Source organism: Arvicanthis niloticus, chromosome 28 (assembly GCF_011762505.2).
Source record: "Arvicanthis niloticus isolate mArvNil1 chromosome 28, mArvNil1.pat.X, whole genome shotgun sequence".
Classification (NCBI taxonomy): domain Eukaryota; kingdom Metazoa; phylum Chordata; class Mammalia; order Rodentia; family Muridae; genus Arvicanthis; species Arvicanthis niloticus.
In genome coordinates, this window is record NC_133436.1 from 16,023,739 (window position 1) to 16,047,550 (window position 23,812).

General features: G+C 41.5%; 1 protein-coding gene across 4 annotated transcripts in view; it reads right to left on the reverse strand.

The window, feature by feature from the left end:
* The window catches only part of Plekhg1 (pleckstrin homology and RhoGEF domain containing G1), a 216,321-nt gene that overhangs the window by 141,004 nt on the left and 51,505 nt on the right, over positions 1-23,812 (reverse strand). For 2 of the 4 annotated variants that reach the window (XM_076926785.1, XM_076926784.1), the window contains exon 2: positions 13,196-13,257. The gene's annotated coding sequence lies outside the window, so the exon portion shown is untranslated. Of the gene's footprint in view, positions 1-13,195; positions 13,258-18,389; positions 18,492-23,812 lie in introns of those variants that run through there. The other 2 variants (XM_076926786.1, XM_076926787.1) reach the window with 2 other exon arrangements.

A 23,812-nucleotide genomic window follows, 5' to 3' on the forward strand; every position in this document is an offset into this window, starting at 1 on the left:
GTGTGCGTATATGTGTATGTATCTGTATTATGTATGTATAAGTGTGTGTGTGTTTGTGTTGTAAATGTGTATATGTGTATGTGTGGTATGTGTATACATGTGTATATGTGTGTGTATGTGTGTGTACGCACATGTGTGTACATGTGTATGTATGTGTGTATGTGTTTATGTATCTGTATGTATGTGTATATATGTATGTGTGTGTTTGTGTAGTATGTGTGCATGTGTGTGTATATGTGTATATGTGTGTAGTCTGTGTATGCATTTTTATGTGTGTATATGTGTGTGACGTGTGTATGAATGTGTATGAGTGTGTATGCACGTGTGTGTATGTGTATATGTGTGTTTATGTATGGTATGTGTGTGGGTGTGGGTGTGATTTGCTTGTTTGTTTTGATTTTTGGGGTTTGGTACTGGGATGAATTATAAGCCCTTGTACCTGCTAGGCAAGTATTGTACCACTGAGTGACATCTCCAGCTCACAAAACTCTTTAGGACACAAGTATGTCATATGCTCTGACTCTGAGATGGTTTACTTGTGAGTCACATTTTACTGAATCCAGAGACCACATCATTTGGCCTGCTTATTAAACATTTGCTCAGAGATTCATGCATTGGTATTCATGGGAGTTGGTTCTTAGATCTTTGGGGACACTTATCTCTGATGATATCAAGTTCCTTCTGTAAAAATGTCATGGAATTTGCATGCAGCCTATACAACCAGTCTATATACTTAAAATTAAATCTCATCTGTACATTGTACCTTTAAATATCTCAATGGACATTATATTGCAATCCAATCCAATGTAAACATTATGTACATAGATGGTATAGAGTACTATCAGTGGACTAACAGCAAAAAGGCCTGCACATGCTCTGTATAGTGTAGCGCCATTAAAAATACATTTTCAGTCCACAGTTGGTTGAATCCATGCATTCAGACCTGGGTGTGGTTGACCATCTGTATATAAGAATAAATAAAACTAACTTGCCTCTGAGGCTTTAGCCTAAATAAGGTAGGAATAATAATTCTTCTCACATAAGCATTTGTGATGTATTAAAATCAGTATTCACAAACTACGGGTGATCTTTGAAATTATGTCTGAATTATATTTCAGGAAAAGTTATTAAAATAACCAGAAGAAAAGAGTTTTTAATTGTCAGATCATCAGAAGAATGGCCATGGGAAAAAGAAAAATAAATGCACACATTTAACACATCACGACGGGTTAATGGGTAGTGTCACCTCTTGCCAACTATCTTCTCTGTCAAGTGACCCTGTGAACATTTATTTCCTATGTGCTTCAAGTTTCTCAGGTAATAAAGCTCTCGTTGTAAGAAGAAATCATAAAGCATGGAAAGTTATAAAATATTTAGTCTAAAGAACGCCCAGTTGAGACTGACTTCTCTCTAGATTAACAGCATAGGAAAAGAATTTGCTGAATCTCAAAGAAAGAAGAAAAGCTCAAAATGAGGACTTAGCTCTTCACCAGTCTTTTCTCAGTCTCTCTTGATGAACAGCACAGACAGAATCAATTGTAAAGTAGACAATGTTCCAAAGGATTCTTAGTAAATGCTTGTGTGGAAAGATGTGTTCCAGATTCCAATGGTGTGTGTGTGTGTGTGTGTGAGAGAGAGAGAGAGAGAGAGAGAGAGAGAGAGAGAGACAGAGAGACAGAGAGACAGAGAGACAGAGAGACAGAGACAGAGAGACAGAGAGAAAGACACAGAGAAAGACACAGAAAGACAGAGAGAAGGGGGAGAAGGGGAGGGAGAGGGAGGGAGGAAGAAAGGGAGGGAGAGGAGAAATTCCTCACCTTGCTAAGCATAAGTTACCAATGCTTTTAGAATAATGTACTTAAACAGTTAACTATAACCAGGAATAGTAGGTGTCCAAGAAGAAAGAGGCAAAGATCTCAACTTATCACATTCAAACTAACATTATCCATGTGTTTCATATCCCCATTGGAGTACATGTTCGTTCACTTTCTACCAATGCAGAGAATACCTAAGACAATCAACTTTATGGTGGCGGTGGGGCACATTTGTTCTGGATCCCAGTTTCCAAGGTGCTGGTGTGGCTTGGTTTCATTTGGTTAAAGCCTGTGGTGAAGCAGCACATAGTAAACAGGAGCACATGGGGAAACAGAGGCGCAAGGGGCTGGAATGCTCTTATTCCTTCAACTGTGGCACTCTCCACAGTCCTAAAACCTCCTCTAGGCTTCACTTAGTAAACTCTACACTGCTCCCTCCCCACCCCCCAAGTGAACATAGAGACCTCCATAGAGACCAAGCCTTTACCACACAAACGTGTAGGTGACACTTGAGGGCTCTGCTGTAGCAGGATTTGTGAATGAGGACTGTGCTGGCTAGTCTTAAAAGCAAAGTCGACGCACAAACTAGAGCCACCTGAAAGGAGGAAGTCTCAGTTGAAAAAAAATACTTCCATTCCATCTGGCTGTAAGGCGTTGTCTCCATTAGTGATCAAATGTGGGAGGGCCCAATCCATTGTGCGTGGGGCTGTCCCTGAGCTAGTAGCCCTGGGTTCTATAAGAAAGCAAGCTGAGCAAGTCATGGGGAGCAAGCCAACAAGCAGCACCCTGTCCTGGTTTCTGGGTCAGCTCCTGTCTCCAGGTTCCTGTCTCCTTTGAGTTCCTGTCATGACTTTCTCCAATTATGATGGTGTTTTGTCACAGCAATAGGAAGCCTAACTCAGACAAGGAAGGACCCATTAATAAGAAACACAACACTCCTCTGAACCATATTTTTCTCTCCCCCCCACCCCCCACCTAAGATGGATGGTCTCTGAGGCTGCCATGTTGATTGGCCTAGTACAACATGCTTATTCCACATTATGTCATATTAATGTCACACTGTAAAAGCCCACAAATGTTTCAATTGTCCATGGAACAACGAGAGAGCATTAATAATGACACATTGTGTCCCCTTTCATGGGCCTGCAACGTTTCAGGTATGGCCTGGTTAAAGAGTCTTAATTTTTCCGAGGACATGCTACACACAGCTTCAATATACTCTAAAATGGTTTGCGGATGGATTTTTGGAAAACAACCCTGGCTCACACCGAAGATCACTTGTACCTACTAGGTGGTACATAAACACATGGCTTGAATTACTGAGTCCTTATCATTTCCCAGTTTTCCCTGAAGAATCCTCAAGGTGAATATGAAACTGCTTTCTAACTGTTGGCATTTTTGAAAGTTTATTATCTGTTCATTCATTTACTTATGTGCAGGCCCAGGCATACATCCAGTGCTACAGCTCACATTTAGGAGTCAAAAGACAACTTTTGGGAGTTGGTTCTCTCCTGCCACCTGGTGAGATCTGGGAATTGAACTCAGGTCTTTTGGGTCTGCAGCATCTCTTCCTGTTGAACCACTGCACCCTAAGGGTTATTCATCTATACTCTAAGATTTGATCTACAAAAACCACCCAGGTAGTCAGTCTGCTGAGGTCTCTACTCAACCATGAGGAGAGCATCCTTTCACAGATGGGGAATAGGGTTTCCCTTACCTCCGTGAGCCCAATAAGAAAGGAAGCCGTTCCCCAGGGAGGGGCTCCTTGAGGATCTTGCAGCACAGTTCAATTTAGCAATGTTAAGCCTGGCAGATCAAGGGGACTTCTATTCTCCTCAGGCAAATATTTCAACAAATAACCTTTCCTATATAGACAGAATATTTTTAAGTTAATAAAAAATATTTTGTTTAGAAGTAGACTTTGGGCAAATCCATGGGCTTCAGGAAGGAAAAAAAAAAACATGATGGCATGTGTCCCAGATTTTTATTGCAAGTCCCTACATTGATTGAGAGAGTCTCATGTTAGAATTATAAAGGCTGGGATTTTAAACATTGACTCTGGATGTGAGGATCTTAAGCAAAGCCAGGGACCTCATAATGATTAACACTAATGTTTTAGTTTGAAACTATCACTATGTTTTTACTAGATGTGAAAAAGACAAGTATGCCTTTGCAGGGGTGTATGTTTTCAGACCAGCATCCATACAAGACTCTTAAAAAAAAATTCTGTTAGGAAGGGAGGGAAGGAAACTTTTCCAGATTAAAGAGGCAAAATAGAGCCATGGAAGTTCACTTGAAAAAAAAACTGAGTCCTAGAAGATAACAATTATGAAAAGCCAGAGTGTTATCTCATTTAGAATGGCTCTGAGAACACACGGCTACAAACTGAGCCACATTTGATGGTCACTCAGGCCCTAAAAGATTGCTGGCTTGGAAACACTGAATGGTCCAGCTGCTAGAGCCTTATATTTGCTGTGCTGTATTCTCACTTGTGGGATGAAGAACAAGGAATCTGGGCTAATCACACTGTGATGGGTATCATCCTGGGATGTTCCAGCACTTAAAACCAAACAACTTATCATTTTCTTACGGATACAATAAACATCAATTAAAAAAATATATGTCTAATTTTTAAAAACTCTGTTTTACAGAAGCCCTAAAATGTAGACTAATGCAGGTATGAATGCCTTTCATAATTGGTAACTTTCCATCGAAGCTTTACAGCTATTTTACCTCTGATGGTCTTGGGCCAGCTGGTATTTAAAAATACATTTTATGTGCTAGGAATAGTTACACAGAAGCCATTGGGCTTTGTGCCCTGCCGAGGGCCTCACTCTGCCATCCAGTGGTCTGAGCCCATTAGGACAGGACAGGAAGAAGCCACTCAGAGGCATTTCAAGAAAGATTTATCGAGCTCTTTGGAGACAGGTGACAACACATGATTAAAATTACTAAGTGAATCCTTCAAAGGCGAAGCGATCCAGCACCTTAGAGACATGGCAGATAAAACCAGGCCAGAGCAACTTAAATTGATTAGGAAACTGATCAACTTTGAAAGGCAGGATAAAGTGTAGCCACTGCCTTTAATCTACAGTTTCCGTTGAAGCCGCCAAGGCCACGTCCTCCCCACAGCAGGGCTCAGCACATGTTCCATCTTCCCTGCTGCAGCTCGGAAAGGCAAGTTTGTTATCAGGCTCTTGGGAATGCGGGCGGCCGATCATCTGTCTGAGACTTCCTTGTGAGTTAGAGACACAGAGTCAGGTCCAGCTGTACCCAGAACCTCCTGTGTTCCTGGCACAATGGCACAATGTGCCCCCCCACACAGAGGGAGTGCTGGTGGTGTAAAGGAGGAGATTATAATAAGAAAGCATGATTCCAGACCGGTCAGGACTATGCAGCACGACCCAGTCTCAAAAATAAAACATGTTAGACAAGAAACAACAGATTGTTGTGAATTTCAGACCAGATATGATCATCAACACTGTACTTAGGACATAGGGATATAGCGGGGGGGGGGGGGGGGGGGAGGCAGACAGAAGGGCTGGGGGTGTGTGAGCTCAGGACTCTAGAGAGAAGTAGAAACCACTTCTACCATGGATGCATGTCACATTGTGACCTGCTGTGATGTGCCACTTCAGAGCAGAGACAAGGATGCCGCACTTGGAGTTGGACTTGGGTATTTCTCTTTCAAACTGAAGACCAAGGATGCTGGCAGTGTTTGTTAGTGGTAGAGCACTTGCTTAGAACACATTAGTCCTGGATTCTATCCCTAGTACACAACATATAGACACACAAGATCTCTCTCTCTCTCTCTCTCTCATACACACACACACATTTACACACACACACATATATACACATTCACACAAGGACACTCACACACACACTCACTCACACACTTACACACAAAGATACACACTCACACAATACACATTCACATGCATTCACACAAGCACACTTACACACACTCACACATCTCACATACACTCACACACACAGTGCACACTCACTTACACAACACACACACACACACTCATATTTATTCACACCCATTCTCACACAGACTCAAGCACACACGCACATTCACATAGTCACACACATAGCTCTTCTTTTGATTTTATACTGTGTGCAAAAACTTCCTCTACCCTGTAATCATCCAGTAATGGGTGTAATTGTGCAAGGCTAAAAGACTCAGATCAGATAACACAAACTGTACGTGGCTTGTAGTACATGGTTAAAAGCTCATTTTATCCTCTATGAAGGGAGTGGAAATGGGAACTACAGGAGAAGGAGGATGAGGTGGTAAATCTAGTAAGCCCTGGTGGGACCACTGGTCCTGAGGGCAGGGAGGAAGAGTGGAAGGTGTCAGGGAGAAAGGTTCCCATTTGCCTTGAATAATGAGGCTATAAAAATGTCTTCACTTCCCCCAACAGAAGAGTAGGGGAGCGAGGCAGTTTGAAGAAGACATGATCCCCGAAGGTTCTGGGAGATTTCCAGTGAAAAATACCCGGAAAAAGGGTTAGAAATGAACCCTGGGGATTAGGGAGAAAGGGGAAACCCGAGAAGCATGATGTGGTGAAGGTAGCTCTGATACTCCATTCCTGAGAACCCGGGAAATGACTAAACTCCCCTTCCCTCTGAATGACCATGCTTCCTAAATCAAAGGCATACGTATGAAGTTACAACACTGGACGGAAACAGATCCTGCATTTTGAAGAAACAAAGAATATTAAAAGAAAATAGTTGACTTAATTCGGGGCTTGAGATCAATTGCAATCCTGCGTCTTTTGAACTTAGACCACAATGATGGCTGGGCTGCCTTGCTTTAACTCTACAAAGGCCTTATGAACCACTTAACTTTCCCACAGCACAGACTTTTCCCGCATCACCCAGGAAGCTCGGGATGATGAGAGGAACAAGTCACAGATTACCCAAAGCTCATGCTCTGTGGACACTGGAGGGTGGTCAGGGTTGGCTAGGTTCAGGAATATGAAAAGAAAGATGCATGGGAGAGGAGGAGGTGATATTGGCTTTTGCTCAGCCAAAACCACAGGCCTTGATTCCCTAAAACTATGTCTAGTGATCTTGTTTTATTGCTTTCCAGAGCATCTGAATCTGGTCAAGGGCTTCCACAATGTTCTTTCAAATATTACATCTAATTGGTGGAGGCCTGGGTTTGTTTGTCATTTCCAGCTGTGGAGCAGCAGCTCTGGCTCCAGTGGCTGCAGCTGGTTCTTTTGACATTGAGGTGATGACCTTTCCATGCCTATTAGCATGGCTACTCCTCAAGGCCTTAGCAGGTCTATGCAAGGTCACATTGGTTGCAGGTGTCAAAAACAGGAAACCGGCAACGGTCCACCGCCATCCCGTGCAGAACTGTGCCATGACACTCGTTCTGGTTTTCTAAAACTCAGTGACCTTGAATGTGGCTAAAACAAATGAATAGCACACTAAGTTTCACCCATAAGGTACCTTTGTGGTCCACTAAGAGAAAATAAATTAAAAGCAGATTCGGCTTACTAATACAAGGAGAGCCATAAAGGGCTCTTTCTGAATGACACAGGGAAGAGACTCAATGTCAGGAACGAGAATAAAGCAACTCTGATTTAATCTCTGGGCCAGCACCACAGAAAGCTGCTTCATTTCCAAGGACATAAGCATATTCATGAATAAACAACTCACGTATGAGGACTGTCCAGGTCCTTTTCTAAGACTGTTGATGTTACATTTTAATTCAGTCTACTTCTAATTTCTTTTATCACGCATGCTTCATGGAAAGGTCATGTGTGGATGTGTGCTCCCTTCCCAGATTCATTCTCTAACCTCACCATGGATGGAAAATATCATTCTTGTCTTGGGATGGTTCTCATATTGAACTCAGTGTTTAGTACAAAGAAGGAATTTACGGCCGTAAAGCAGGTCACTGACAACACGGAATCCATAACAACTCAGGCCAAGTAACTGTACGCCATCTCTACCTATGAGCTGAAGAAGAAATCATTTGGGCTCTGTGAAATGGCATCAGATTTGGAGGAACTTCAGCTGCAAGAGGACACTCTCTTAGACTCTGAGATGGCCGAATGCCACCCTTCACGGTTTCTGAAGCCAGCAGCTTAGCTAAATAAATGTTTCCAGATGCCCCTCACATTTTACGCAGGGAGCACGAGGTCAGTCTTAGGTAAAAAGGCAAGCCTCCACCACTGGTTGTAAAGGGAGCTAGCTGCTGGGTAGAGCTTTGTCATCCAAACTTCCCCACAGCGACTGCTTTTGATTCAGCTCAGTTTCTTCCCGGAGCACATTTCTGGGTGTGTTTGGAGCTTGACCTTGAATTGCAACAAGCAAACCAGTTGCCTTCCCTGTAACACCTCCTTGCTTAGCACAGGCGGTTTGGAGCAGCATGGTAGAGAGGGCAGAAAAGGGGACTGATTTTAATATACATTTCACTCGTTTGATCATGAAATTATAAAAATTCCTTCCCTCCCTCCCCCAACTTGACTTCCCCAAAATTCTGTCACCATGATTGTTGCCAGGGACAGCAGGAGGAGTTAGCATCCCATCCCTGAGGGTATCCATCTCATGAGAAGACAAGGGGTTTGGTTTTGGTGTTGTTGGGATTCAAGCCCAGGGCCTTGTGCATGCCAGTCACATGATCTACCACTGAGCCACACCATAAAGTCCCAAGCACTTAAGTAATATTTCTAGTGAACAACTCTTCCCCAAGTCCATGATAAGCGTAAGACAAACGTTGCAAACGAGAGAAACCGGAAGACACCAAGGATAAGTGATCAAAACAAAGGTGAAGTTCAACAAAATGGAGAACGTTAAACTTAAGTGTCCGTCTGAGACTAACATTTTGTAAGTTTAAAGAACATTCAGTGGCCTCCTTGCACCCTTCCCCTGCCAAAACTGAAAAGTCTACAATGGGGCGGGCTCAACCCCAGCTTCTGCAAGCAAAGTTCCCACAAATCCACGTTAAAGAAAAAGAGATACCCACCGTGGAAAGTCAAACCTGGATATTTTTCTGAATGATGTAATTCTGATGGGTTTCTATAGCTACTACACCTAGTTTGTGTAATATTTATATATTTAAAAAAAATCATTACCACAATGCTGCCTGGTCAGGCCAAGAGAAAGTTGGAAGATTTTGCTTTGCAAGAGATTGAGGGAAAGTGCTTTGGTGGCTTTTTAAGGTTGCATGCTGCATCCTGGTTCCTGTGCTCCAGTAGTCTGCCAAGAATTCTACCGGATGGTCATATCGGCAGTGTCTAGTTTGATATAATGAGTTACTTATTCGTCATATGAATCATTAATGATGTAGACACTGATTATTGTTTTATTAGCTGACTTCCGACAAATCAATCAGCCCTGAGTCAGATACTTGCAGGGCCTTGGGACACAGTAGCAAGGTCACCTACAAGACCCGTGATGCATACGGGGTCTATTTTGTTCCCAACATACTTTTACCAAACGGTATGCAAACTTTAGTGGTTAAAAAGCTGCAACTCACATCCCACAAAGTCTTCAGCTGCAGGACTATTGTTGGTTTTTGAGGTATCCCAGTGGCTGCTACTGACTCGGGGTGGGTTCAGTGAGAGGTCCTCCTCATGATGGAGGAACACCTCATACAGGGATGTAAGGAATGACAGTGATGCTCCAGAGAGACTCCCTGCGCATGGTAGGATCATGGGTACTGTTGGTCACAGTCAAGTTTAATCTTAACTAGTGTGGGGAAATCTACCATCTTAAGTCTTTGGCATCTTTACTGAAAAGGAGTTCTCTCACCCGTTACTCAACTCAATAGTATAAGGGGCTCAGAAAATGCCAGCGGAAGAGTAACGATCAAGATGCCTGGTGCGAGGCTAGAGAGATGGCTCAGCAGTTAAGAGCACTGATTGCTCTTCCAGAGGTCCTGAGTTCAATTCCCAGCAACCACAGATTGACCCACAATTACAGATGGCTCACAACTATCTGTAATGGGATCTGATGCCCTCTTCTGGTGTGTCTGATGTATATATATATATATATATATATATATATAAATGTATATATTTTTTAAATAAAGATACCTGGCATGACCTTGCAACAGTAAAGGGCATGCTTCTGTTCCCTGGGCTCCTCTTTATCTATATACTCTTACAGTATCTTGACTCCAATGTCATTTTTCAAATATGCTGGGTGGGAGAAAACCTAAACAAGACACTGGAGGAAACAGCCCACGGGGTCAGGAGGTAGAAAAGTAGTTTTCTTGGGTTTTTTTGCGGTGCCTAAAAAAATGTAGTCTTTGAACTGAACACATACATACCTATCGTTTCAACAGAAAGAACATACATTTCTGGTTCTCCTCAAGTAAACAAACCATAAGTTTATATGTACCAGACCTCTCCTCTGATATTTGAGGTTTCTATCTGCTAGAATTGCCTAATCTAGTCTCGGTAATCACGGTCAGTCTTCTCATTTCTTAGTCTTCAGTAGCTACAAAGAGGCTGTCTACAGTTCTCTGACCCTTCTTGTTCAGTTTGTTTAAGTAGCAGCCACATTGTCAGATAGGAGCCTATGACATAAAGTGCTGCCCCCCAGAGGACAGCACTGTGGCTTGTAAGTACCTGGCTCCCAAGTTCCTGTCCTTTCTTAAGAGACCACATACACACTTCTGCATGCCTGCCAACGCCCTCTGGTACCAGAGAACAAAGGCTGACCAGTGTTCTACGCTACCAAATACAAGAGCAGGCTATTTCAGAGCAAGGCCTGACTTTTTCTAAAGCAGGAAATTACCTCATTCTTCCAGGAAGCATTTGACCTCCTCTTATATTTCTGTTTTTTCCTAAGGTCTAGGGTAGTCAGCACAACATGTAAAGACTGGGTCTTCAGGGAACTAATCTTTGAAAGGAAGATCCCCAGATAGTCAATGAACTGACTTTGAGACAACAAGTGGCTCGGAGGAGGTGGTCTCTGCATCACTAATAGTCACCAAAGTCAAAGACAAACAAAATTAGTTTCTACAAAACCAGAACATGGCTTGCAGAGTAAGTGAAACCAGATGAACCACAGACACTGAAAAGTACTTGCACTTAGTCACAGAGATCTGTAACACCAGAACTGCAGTTCTGGACTCACTTCCCCGAAACAAGCATCAAGGAGGCACAGTAGGCCAACAGTTTCCAAGGAGCGTAAGCCTTCAGTGACATAAAGGTAATGGGGACCAAGAGACCCCAAGTTAGGCACCACTTTCTTACTGCCTGCATTATACCACAAAGCAAATGATATCTATGGGTGTCAGACAGGAAAATAGTTATTTAATTTTAGGAAAACCGATTGAATAGAGTTAACTCTCTAATATTTCAATATGTCAGTTTTTCTGTCTTTGTAGACATAGCCAAGTATCGCTCTAAGAAGAAAATGTATAGACTTATTTACAGAAAATATAATCCTTTCAAAGAAGGAGGAGGAGGAGGGGAGGAGGAGTGGAAGGAGGAGGGAGAAGAGGAAGGGAGGAGGAAGAAAAGGGGGAGGAGGAGGAGAAAAAGAGAAGAGAAGAAGATAAGGACAACAGTTGTGAAGACAGAGGGGTTGGAAACAGATTTGTAGTAAGAACACTCACTACTTTTGGAAAGAATCTGGGTTCAAGTCCCAGCACCTACATCAGGTGCTCCCAACCACTGGTGACTGTAGCTCCAGGGGCATCAGCCATCTTTTGGTCTCCACATGCACCCGCCTGCACATGGTGCATATAAACCTACATGGACATACATGCATATGCATAAATAATAAATCTTTTTTTTTTAAAGAAAATTTCTACTCTATGCCAAACAAAACCACAAAATGACCAACTCTCTCAAACATGTGTCTGAGTGGGACTCAGGTGGGGTCATATGGGTCTTGTAGGCTTTGGGCACCCTTATCTTCCTCTTTTCATAAAAATTATTAAAATGATGTGAATTAGTTATGTTGGTATCAAGACAAATGTAATTTGGATCCAATACTATATATTCCTTAATATCTTTATATTTTCTTATACTTTAAAGAAGTTAATTAAAATATTTGCATAGGTTATTATAGGTAACTGTGGGCACTGACCCTAATGGATAAACCAACTTTGGACCACAAACTCTTTTTTTTTTTTTTTTTTTTTTTCCAAGTGAGCCTTCTAGACACATTCAGTTAAGCGAAATAATTGATGGGACATTTCCTGGCAATGGCAAAGACCTGCAGGGGTAACTCATTGTCTCATGAATTCTGATGAGTTTAGACACAGGCTTGACTCCATTGAAAGATGGTCTTTCTGACGACTTTGAACTCTTCCAGAAGTGCTCAGCACATCAAATGTGTGCAGCTCCCGGGAAGCACTATTACTTTGTGGCTTGAGGCCATGAAGTACTGTCCCTGTGGTTCTCAACACGTGGGTCATGACCCCTGTGGGGATTGAATGGACCCTTTCACAGGGGTCACCTATGACCGTCCAAAACCACAGTTATTTCCATTGTGATTCATATAGTAGCCAAATCACAGTTATGAAGAAGCAACAAAAATAAATTTATGGTTGGGGGGGTCACCACAACATGAAGAACTCCATTAAACTATTGCACCATTAGGAAGGTTGAGAATCACTGTTCTAACCCATTGTGGAAGTTCAGTTTCTTTTTTCTCTCAGTTTTTCATAAAATTAAAAAGTATAAACAAACAAACAAATGCACACACACACACTCACACACACACACACACACACACAGGAACACTGTGCTTACCCAATGCTTAGAAAAATTCTCATACGTTCCTATCATTTTATGGAATTTTGATACGGGATTGAGTGGTGTTCTTCAGTTTATAAACTGCCTCAACCGTGGTGAGAGTTTAATAGTCTCAAACACGATGGAAAGGAACCGTCAAACAAGAGCCTAGACTGAGTGAGCTCGGGCCCTCCCTTCACCTTTTAAACTACAACATTCAAGTACCATCAACCACTACAACATCTGAGAGGGGTTTTTAAATCTTAAATCTTGAGAGAAAGAAGCTAAAAGGGACGAGCAGAACTTTGTCAGGCCAATGAAAAGCATCTCAAAGGAACACAGACTCATTAGCCGGCAGCAGGCTAACAGAAGAAACAGGTCTGGCTAGGATAGGTTCTTTTTTGACCCCATTTTTACCTAGGTGTGTATTATTGGGATGTAAGCATTACCTTTCACTTCATATACTTGCAGAACAACAGTTGTTATTGTGGATTACGAAGTAGTTAAAAACTACTTAAAAATTTAAAATGGCCTTAGTATATATTCATAAAATACCTAATAAACATAAATTATATTAACATTTTGACATATATTTCACAGTCAAGTGGCTGAAAAACCTATCAGACTAGGAAAGAAAGAAAAAAGGAAGCCGCTCACCTTTGTAGTTGAAGCTCACTTTTCTGATGTCTTCACTCACGTCTCCTAATGTCGGTCCTCACCTATAGTAGAAACACAAAAAGTAAATTGAGTTTACAGAGATACTGTTTCTCAGAATTATATATATTTGTATGTGCACACATGTGCCCGTGTATGGTGTATATGAGCATGTGTGTGAGTATGTGTGTGTATGGTGTGTGTGTATACATGCATGTATGGTATATGTGTGTGTATATGTGTGCATGTGTGTGCATGTCTGTATGTGTGTGCATGTATGGTGTGTGTATACACATATGTGTGTGCACATGTATGATGTATGTGTGTGTGCATGTGTGCATGTATGGTATATGTATGTGCATGTGTGTGCATGTCTGTGTGTGTGTATGTGTGTGTGCACATATGTGTGTGTGTTTGTGTGTGTGCATGTATGTGCACATGTATGGTGTATGTGTGTGTGCATGTGTATGGTGTATGTGTGTCTGCATGACTGTGCGTGTGCATGCATGTATGCATGTATGGCATATGTGTGTATGTATGTGTGTCTGTGTACACGTGTGAATATGGTGTGTGTTGTGCATGTGTGAGTATGGTGTGTGTGCATGTGTGTGTCTGTGTGCATGTATGATATATGTATGTGCGTGTGTGCATGTGTGAGCATGTGTGCATGTCTGTGTGTGTGTGCAAGTGTATGGTGTGTTATGTGCATGTGTGCATGTCTGTGTGCATGTGTGGGGTGTGTATGTGCACGTGTGTCTGTGTGTGTCATATGTGTACACCGAGCACTGGGTGTCCTGCTCTATCACCCTCCATTTCATTGTTTTGAGAGAGGAATCCAGTGACCTTGAGTGATCCTCCTGTGTTAGAGTCACACATAGCTTTTCACATGGCTGCCAGAGATATGAATTGGGGTCTTCATGCCTGTACAAATGCTCTTACATGCTGATCCATCTCCTCAGCCCCATAATACTCTTTTAATGGAACATGGATGAGATGGATGAGAAACTTGAAGCAGCAAGGTTAAAAAAAATTAGCTGCTATGGGGCCAGAATTTCCCAAGAAAATGTCACAATTATTCTAAAATAATCATAAAAATAATTAAAAACCCACAAATCTTATAGGATGCTGTATTGAAAGGATACAAATGCCCACTTATCTTTGGTTTTTTTCCTTGTCTTGGAAAATTCAAGATTTGAACTTTCAATAGTTCTGAAAGCAAAGAATTCTAACCATTCCCCACAAACCAGGAAGTGTTTCTCCTAAAAGAGGAAAGATGAACCCAGAGCCTTAAAGTAGAGCAGGGGTAAAGATGTCAGCCAGTCTCAGAGGCTGCATTCCTAAGATTTAGTTTCCAAGGCCATGGACAAAGTCCCTTGAGTTCCCCTCCATGTTTCTATCCACAAATCCTTCCTAGCTTCCATCTCTGTGAGGCGGTTAGAAGGCGGAATCTTACAGAGGTAAGCTGGAAGATTTTGAATTTGTGTTCTGTTTTTGTTTCTGTTGTCTCGTCACTGTGTTTGAAAAGGAAGAACTGTGGACATGTCAGCATTTGAAGATTCAATACACACACACACACACACACACACACACACACACATATATATATATATATGCTGTCCAAGTGAAGCCATCAAAGCCACTGTTGTCACCTTTTAAAGGAAAAAACCACAACTTACCAATGATGTATTTTTATAAATGAAATTACTTTTTATCTAACATGTATAGTGTTTTGTTTACATGGATATATATGTGCACCATGTGTGTGCAGTGCCCGGAAAACCCAGCAGAGGGCATCATATCTCTTCTCTATATGGAGTTACAGAGGTTTTTGAGCCACCATGTGCATGCAGGGAAGTGAAGAGTGCTCTTCTGGAAGAACAGCCAGTGCTCTAGTCTTCCAACTCTATGTCTTTATGAACATGATAGAAATTATCCTAGGTGACGGAAGGAAGTGTCAAAATAATGCAAGAGTAAAGAAGCAACAGCACAGAAAGCAGGGTGTGGGATAGAACAGTCCAAAAAAAAAGTGCAAACTTGTAAGACTTTTGAAAAAAAAAAGACAAAATTCTAATCACGTCATTAAAAACAAGGTATGGGGATGGTAATTTTATTTTATATGTGGGAAATCAAACAATGCCATTTTGCCTGTGAATCAAGTAATTGGTGGCGTTTTACTTTTTTAAATTGGACAAAGCAAAGAAATGAACTAAATATTTAGTTTCACTCACATTAGAAAAGTACCGTGTGTGCATGCACACATACAGTTAAAATAAAAAGCTGCTTCTTTGCAAACTGTGAAACCACAAAGACTTGTTTTCCGAAAAATGTAGCCTTAAAACCCAAAACTCAAAAATACAATTATTCAAGGAATGCATCACAGACGTGCAAAACATTTAAACATGCATAGTACTGAAAAATATCTTCGGGAATCAGTGTGAAGATCTTGGGGGAGAACCATTTTCTAAGGTGAGTTTAATGCTCATAACTGAACCCAAAATATTAATGCTGAAAAAATGGATGAATGTGGTCTATTTTAAAGATTGCCAAACGGGAGTTTAAAGGGAGACTGTCTAATTTCCTCCATGAACATAACAGAAACCTCTTCACCAAATCTAGTACAACAAAAGAATAGTAAGAAGCTCACTCCATTTAAATAAGACATGAGAATCCCAAACAAAGAATCCAGAAGTCCAGTTTCCAGTGACTGCCACACCATTAGAGAGATTATTCTATAGCTATTTAAACACAGAGACACTGTGTGCTGAGTACACAACTAGAGCTTAGATGTATCACACTGTGCTTCATCAGCATCCACCACTGCATTTGACAGCCTTTCGAAACCCTTAAATATCGACAGAGAAAGAATAGATGACCCCTACACAACGGTGAAAAGCAATGTGCCGGTGGGTGACCATCAGGTACATGCGACAAGGCTGAATATTTAGCACAATAGAGTTTGTTTACTTTATGGGACCCAGAACCTCATGTACAGATGTAGGTAATGCTGTACCACGGATCTAGCCTCAATCCTGAGAGAAATATCTCCTGCCCCACCCCTCCATGGAGGGAGTGTGTTATGAGAAAATGCCCTCTGTAGCCCAGGTTGGTTTTGAACTCTTTATGTCATTGGGAACGACACTGATCTGACCTTGTTCCACCTCCCAAGTGCTGGGAATATGGGGTTCATCTCTGCCTGGCTTCCAAGAGAAATATCTTTATAAATATTAGAAAAGTGTAGATGTTTCACAAAACAATCTGAAACACGACATGCTAAAAACAATGGATTTTGCCCAATGACAGCAATGTCGGGTCACAATGACTGAGAATGAAGATGAGCCCCAGAGAGACCTATTCAGAAGAATTACTCTCATAAAAGACATATGAAAGGCAGTAACAGAGCTCTTTCAGTTCAACACTAGCTTCTTCATGAGAAACGGAGAAAAGCATAGATGCATTTGTGTTTTCAAAAGAACAGCAACACTGTATAGTCAGGAAATTCAATGTGAGGTAAATTAGCACACTGTTATTTTTGGCCCGATAGGAATACAAGGTAAGGGGTGGGGGGAGGAACATTTATAAGCCGCCGTGATTATTTATAGGCGGACACCTGGGAATCTCATTGGCTGCTCTAGAAATCCAATGTGGAATTTTTTTTTTTTTTTTAAAAATCAAGAATATTTGATTATCTGGCTTTAAGTACAAAATCCACTAATGGAGTGTGCTCAGGGCATTAAATACAAATAGGATTTGATGTGGGAACACGGAAACAAACCTTCATTACACTTTGGAAGGAAGGTTAGGGAAATGTTATAAAATAGCCATCAATGTCATGATATACGTGCCAAGAAAACGGTGATCAGCCTTCCCCAAGGCGCAGCAAAGCAGGTCTCATTTTATTGCTTTTTGGCCAAAGCACAGTGCTAAGCTTAGAGTCTGGAAGGCAAGCAAGGTGATGTTGAAAGTAAGTTACAAAGGCAAAATCAGGTAATGTGAGTTCACGTATAAAAATAAATAAAATGTCAGGGTTGGTTTCATAAAGCGGAACTGTGTGTCCAATAGAGCACCATGTCCTTTTAACTCCAGTGTCTAAAAATAAACTAGCTCACCTTTAATTTTAGGTGACATACAGACATGAGATGAAACGCTGTGTGGCAAGAGCCACAGGATTGAACCTAGAGAATCCAGAATGGATCCTAACAAAATTGCCCAGGGAAGAAACCAACTTTGCTTTTTATACGGAGGACAAAATCAAAAGACTATTATGTGACTTGCTAGAGACAGCTCTCAATACATGGTCTTAAAGGAGACTGATTCTACTTAGAATAATTCTTGAGCATGAACATCTGTCATAAGATGTTACTTATTTGACATATAACACATGGACTTGTTACTTTCCTGAGTAAAACACATGGAAACAATGCATGAGGAAATGAAGCAAGGGTGGGCTCTCATAGGGCCTATCAGAAATGACAGAGCTTCAGAAGAGTGTGTAACGATGATAATATCAATTAGCAGCCATCCATCCAACCAACCTCAAAAATCTCTCCATAGCCCTCGAAGTTTATAGAAAGTATTTTTAAACCAATACTTTGGTTCATCAAGTAGATAAAGACAGTATTTTTGAGGGAATAGAACATGTGACCACATAAAACTTCAACGATCTTCTGTTTGGATTAGAGAGTCTTGCTTTTCCCCCAGCCTGCCATTTGGGGTACCATTCCACAAATGTCTCATCTGTGTCCATAGACCTGGGAACACTGATAAGATATATTGGGACTTTGGGTCTATGGCAACATAGAGACACTTTCTTTGTTTAGTTGTTACGTTTCATTGAAAGTAAATTTTACTTCATGTAATATATTCTGATCATGGATTTCCCTCCCTCATCTCATCTCAGATCCTCTCTACCTCCTACCTAGCCAATGCCATGGCTTCTTTCTCTCTCTTTAGAAAACAAACAGACAAACAAACAAACAAACAGAATAAGAAATAAAGAAAAGCAAAAGAAGCACATACACACAGACGAAGACACACACACACACACACCCCATAAAACACAAAATTAGAAACCACAGTGCACAAGTGAAAAATTGGTAAAGTAAAAAAAAAATACCCAAACAAAGCTATATGACCCCTCCCCACCAAATAAAACCTCCCCAAATACACTTTGTGCTGGGCATCTACCGTTGAGACTTACTGTGATTTGTTTACTCCATGAGACTCCATTGGAGAAAACTAATCTTTTTCTGAGTTGACAGCAAGTGGATGCCAACTGGAGATAGCTTCCTAGTTAGGCATGGGAGCTTGTGTCTATTTCCCCTCTCAGTGCCAGGACCCCATCTGGCTTGGACATGCGCAGGTCCTGTGCATGTGGCCACAGTCTCTGTGAGTTCATACATGCGTCAGTCCTGTTGTGTCTGGAAGACACTGTTTCCTTACTGTCATTCATCCCCTCTGGCTCTTACAATCTTCCTCCTCTTCCGCTTGTCCTGAGTTCCTTGTGCCCTGAGGAGAGGGATTTGAGGAAGACATCTCATTTAGGACTGAGTCTTCCAAGGTCTCTCACTCTCTGCAGAGAGCAACACTTTCTTGCTTCTCTATGTCCGTTGAACAACTTCATTTCATTTGTAGGCCATAAAACATTTAACCATGCTCTATTTAGGGGGGTGGGATGATATTATCTGCTGTTACAGATGCCTAACATCCAGCTATCTTCTTTATAGTTCTTGCATAAACTGGCATTTTCCTTGCCCTTATCTTAGCCCATGTGTAATAAAGTTCTTACACACAATATGCCATCACTTATGATTGATTCCCCCTAATTATAGTGATTGGTTGGTTCATTGATAGTCACATTGCCCAACTCAGACCAATTAAAGCCAATGAAGCCTCACCTGGAAAACAGATACCCCCCTGCTCCTCACAGATGTGAACAGGAGAGAATTTAGACTCCGTATCTATTTATAGTCACATTGAATCATGACATCGCTGTCCCTGATGAACCACACAATCATGTTTGGTAGCATGTCTGGTAGCAACATCATCGCTATGATGGGTGTGCCCTAGCTATAGTTGGCAGACTGTATTTCAATGATATGGCTGTATATACTTATTTTGGGGATCTTTACATTATGTTCAGGGTTTCTTAGATGTAAACCATATCACATGTGTCCTCTGTGTTCACATCTAGGACATTCCATATTGCACGTGCCTGGATCTTCTTATTTAACATACTGGCTGAATTGTTCAGCAAGTACATGTTTACCCTTTTCTAAACAGATTGTACTGGTTTATATTCCATGCAGGGCATGTGCAAGTTCTTATGCATCAACTAGTATAGCCAGCACGTGATACCGCATGCTTCATTTCCATCCATCTAGATGGGTATAAAGCGATGTCATTACGGTTTAAATTTGTATTTTCCCATTTGTTAATGTTAGATATAGCATTCACAAGGCTCCACGTTCAAGCCTTATACACACACACACACACACACACACACACACCACCTAAAAGTCATCCTGCTTTTCCTATGAAGGTAATGACTAAAATAAATAAACAAAAGCTTACAAAAATAAGTACAATTCAAAGAATATTCTCTTTTCCCATCTCTTTTTTTTTGTTATAAATGTTCACTGATATTATTAGTATTCTTTTTCCATAGAAGAAAGTTCTACTTCTGGACAATATATGACCACATCACTTGGACATAAGCAAGGAAACCCAGCAGCTATAGAATTCCCGGTAGATGGGAGTGGAATATGGCAGAGAATTCAGATGGTCATACATTTTGGGATAAGTACATTTGACAAGTGCTTGAAGTTTTTCATCCACAGAGATGAAGAACTACATCATAACGTGTTATTAATTCTCTTTGTGCTTAAGCTCTGTCGTGCAGACACACACGTTTGTGCTCACACAGAGCCCTCCAGAGACAAGTTCTATACTTCTTCAGTCTCAGTGTTAAACTTCATATCTCTGGCTGGCTTCTTTTGACAGAAACCTGGTGAGTTTCAATCACTTTCAAACTGACCCACTAACTAGCCAGCCATCTAGAGCATGGAAGTGAGACTATGGAAAGTGGAGAAACCTTTTAAAAGCTCGTATTTCTTGGTCTCCTAACTGGGATATCTATTAACTTCACCCATTCTTTAATCCAGTTATGCAGTGAATGTCTTATGTGTGCCAGGCATTGTGCCAGGCCCAGGGGATTATCCAGTGAGTGGAGCCTAGTATCTCTGAGGAGTCCACTTCTCCAGTACAAGTGGCTGTATTCTTAGAAAACCTACATATATCAAGCAGTTTTTAATAAGCTGGATTGTTTTCTGTGGCATTTTTGACAGATATATTAGGAACAATTTGTCAAAGTGAAGGTTCTAGCCACCCAATTTAGATACTAAGCGTCTGATTGGCATGTCTCGCCAGGCTCTGCATGCAATACATAAATAATATTTGTGGAATGAGCTGAGCTTTTTAAGGCAAGCTCAGCCTCTAGCTTATGTCAATTCCTGGTTTCCATGGGCTCATTCATGAGCACAAGGTAGAACTGATGGAGTTTCTGTAAATGGTGTTAAGTTGAGAACACAGCAGGGCTTCCCAAATCTGGGTTAGAGTTCACGGTATGCTGGCTGTGGGCTTGTATAAAAGGAAAGGTAAAGCAGACAGCTATGCTATTCATAGGCTAGGATGTGGCCATTTTTCATTTATTTTGCGAAATGAATTAGTGGTAAGCAAACTGACTTAACATGGATTTATTTCTTCAAGTGCAGAAATAAGGACCGGGGTTTCCAGTAGGGGACCCTTCCTCAAATTCCCCGCAGGGTTCTCTCATTTTTCACAGAGAAGGAAGGCTCTAAGTAAAATCAATCTCTCCGTCACTCTGTCTCTCGTTGTGTGTGTTTGTATGTGTGTGTCTGTCTCTGTTTGTGCAAGAATGCATGTGCACATCCACTTATGTGTATCAATGTCTGTGATCACATACCATGGCACACATGTGAAGGTCAGAGACCCTCTGATGTTTGAGACAGGTTCTCTGGTTGTTCTCACTATGGATGGCAGGCTAGCTGGTCTGGGAACTTCCAGGAATTCTCCTGTCTTTGCACTCCATGACAGATTCCCAAAACACCTTGAAAATCCCCCAACATTTGAGCACTGATACTTTGTCAAGGTAGAGACTAAGGATACAGTCAGGACTAAGCCATGTGTGCTTCTGAATACTTAGAGTAGTACAACCATAGTATTAAAATCAGAGTCTTAGTAGCACAGCAGGGGAGGGAGAAGGGTGGGTTATAAAAGACTGCCAAGAGATCAATGACTTAAATAAGGAAAAGGGAAGGTACCTGTGAAGGGAAGATTTTTTTCAGTCTATACATAATAATACCATGGGGGAAGCCACAGAACTTGATACTTGACAGCCATTTTTTTTTTTTTTTTTTTTTTTTAGCAGACACACATCTGAAGAACCATTTTTTCTGAGTTAGAGTTCACTAGATCAATGATGTGAGGCATGGTAGCCTCTGGGGCTAAGTGGTGAAAAGGAGCCGTGTTATGGAACACAGTGAATTTACTTTAACATGAGTAAGATTCATCTGGGTGTGGTGTTAAAAATTTCCCAGGACCACAGAGGTGGCTTAATTAGTCAAATGCTTGCTATGCAAGCAGAGGACCTGATTTTGGTTTCCCAGAACCCACAAAGAAGCTAGAGGGGACATGGACATGTAACCACAGTGTTGGGGAACAAGGCAGAGAGAAAGGAGGATCCCAGAAGCTCATTTTTCTGGCTAGCCTAGCCAAACTGATGAGTGCAGGTTCATGGAGAGACCTTGCCTCAAAGAGTATGGTGGAGAACAGTTGAGGGAGACAACCAGTGTTGATCTCTGGACTCCACATGTATGTGCACAAGCATGTATACACACACACACACACATACACACACGCATACACACACATATACATATATACATATATACACATATATACATATATACACATATATACATATATACACATATATACACACATACACACACATATATATGTATATATACATATATATACACATACACACACATATATACATATCACATGTAAGAGCAATGTTTGTACAGGAACACAAATAGTTCAATTGTTTCATAAATAAAATATACACTGCAAAGAGATTGCCTGTGACGGTTCTTTAATAAAATCATGTTCAGGGGAATGGTTGCCGCCACCTGAGCCTTCATCCAGCTGTATATTTAATGGCAAGGAGCTGGGTTGATCTGAAGCAGGCTCCGGTACAGACACTGCTCTTATTCAGGAACTCATGGGAAAGTCGACTCCACCACCCACCAGTGTTATAGAAAGGAAGGTTATTTTCTTCTTCTGGAGGTCTCCTCCACCTTGCCACATCAGTCAAAGAAAAGAGGCTTTGACATAGCCACAAAAAAGTGAATTACCAAATACATCACGGAGTGTTTATTTAACATCAGCCTTCAGATTTCAGGGAGTGCTTGAGAGACAAAGGAACCACGAATGGAGAGGAAGGACTGACTTCCAGAAAAACATTTCACAGTGACTGCTCAGTCTCTATCCATCCCATGGCCTGCAGCATGGCCACCAAGACTTCCTGAAAAAAATCTCTGGTTTTGTGAATGTGGGTTTTTCACTTCCCAAAAGAAAGGAAACGTTAAATTTGAATAATTTCACCCCCAGGGAGGGGAAGAGAGTAAGAAGGGGCTTAGTGCAAGAAAACCCTGCCTATTTTAATCTTCCCCAGAGCCAAGCATCTTTAACTCTATGGAACTCTTCATCTGGCCTGTGAGCGAGCACACAGTGGTCTTGCTGATCTTAGCAAGGCTCTGCATTTAATATGATTATCATTTCAAAAATACCTCAGGGAGCCCCAACTTCACAGATCATTCTTCCTCTAAAATGCTGTTAATGTCTTTCAAAGGAAACTGGAGGAATTGTCTCTTACCTGTGTAGTAAAGTTTAGGTAGGCTATATTAACTGTAGTGGATTTACTGTAAAGAGTCTCTCTCTCTCTCTCTCTCTCTCTCTCTCTCTCTCTCTCTCTCTCTCTCTCTGTGTGTGTGTGTGTGTGTGTGTGTGTGTATGTGTGTATGTGTGTATACACTTGCCTGAAGGTGTGCATGTGTGTGGACGTTAGAGGACAACCTTGGGGGTGTTTTTACTCAGGTATCCTCCACCTTGGTTTTGGAAACAGAGTCTCTGAGGGAGTTGGCCTAGAGTGTGCCAAGCAGACCTGGCTAGCCTACTGGTGAACCACAGGGTTCCATCTGTCTCTGCCTCTTTACTGCTGGAGTTACATATATGGCACCAGACCTAGATTGTTTCTTTTCCCCCAGTATACAGTTACCCTTGTAAAACACTGTAGGTCCCTCTGGGGGAAGGACTGGGGAAGAAAAGGCTAACAGTAAAATCCTCACATATTTTATAAAGGTCCTTCCTCAGGAGGGTCTGGCTATCCCTTCATTCAGGGGGTTCTGGGCCTGCAAACTGGCTCAAGCCTGGAAATTGGTTTACAGTCTGAAATCCCCTATTGCTATGACTCAATGTGGCCTTTCTTTCATTCGTTTGAAAGATATTCTGCTTCTACAGATCAAACAGAAGCAGTAG